We start from the raw sequence: 979 nt of genomic DNA, 5'->3' as shown, positions 1-979 counted from the left end.
GGACTCAAAATCAGAAAGGGCCTTGGCTGCCAACATGAGCAATTTGAAATTTATCCTGAATGTTATAAGAAACCACCATAGGATTTTATGTATTTTTTTCCTTCCTTAGAGCAGTTTTGTTTATGTTTCTAAATATCTCCCTAAAACATTTGAATCTTTAAAACAGTGGTTCTGATTCCTAATTTCACATTACGCTCACCTGAGGTATTATTAAAAATACAGCTGAATAAACTCCACCCCCACAAAGATTCTGATTCAGTTGGTCTGGGGATGGTCGTAGGCATCAGCATTTTTTTTTTTTTAAAAGCATCAGGCGATTCTAAATGCAACCCGGGTTAAACATTACTGTTTTTATGGTGAATCACTTAATCAAATAATCAGATCAACATCTGGATGAAAAGTGTCTGGCATAGCAGCTATTCCAACTTTAATGTGCATGTGAATCACCCAGAGATCTGATTCTTTGTCAGTAGGTCTGGGCTGGGGCTTGATCGTCTGCATTTCTAACAAACTCCCAGATGATGCCCACAGCGCTGATAGAAATGGTCTAGACGATGCTAGGATGAATAGGGAAGGATTTGAAAATAGTGTGGAGGTGTCATTTTGGAAGGAGGCACCTGTAGAAGAGTTCTTGCTGGGAAATTCCTCCCTTTGGAAGAATAGAAGCGCACACAAGGATGCTAGGCACAGAGGGAGCCAGGGAGAAGTGGAGAGAGGTGGGAGCAACTAGGAAAGAACATTCCCAGGGCCCTGGGAGGAAGGACTGTCACCAGACCAGCTCAGGTCAAAGGTCTTCGGCAAGATATTTAACTTCTTTAAACCTCATGTCTCAAGGAAGGGCACTTTATTGAACTGTTGGGATTCCCAGGCCCCACCCCAGAATGGACAAGGAGGGTAGCTGAGAACCTGCATGGGTAGCTAGCACTCTAGGTGATTATTATGCACCCTTAAGTTGCAGAACCTAGAAGTCTGATGGTTA

The sequence above is a fragment of the Hipposideros armiger genome, unplaced genomic scaffold (genome assembly GCF_001890085.2).
Source record: "Hipposideros armiger isolate ML-2016 unplaced genomic scaffold, ASM189008v1 scaffold_55, whole genome shotgun sequence".
In the NCBI taxonomy this organism is placed as follows: domain Eukaryota; kingdom Metazoa; phylum Chordata; class Mammalia; order Chiroptera; family Hipposideridae; genus Hipposideros; species Hipposideros armiger.
This window is presented reverse-complemented; position numbering follows the sequence as displayed.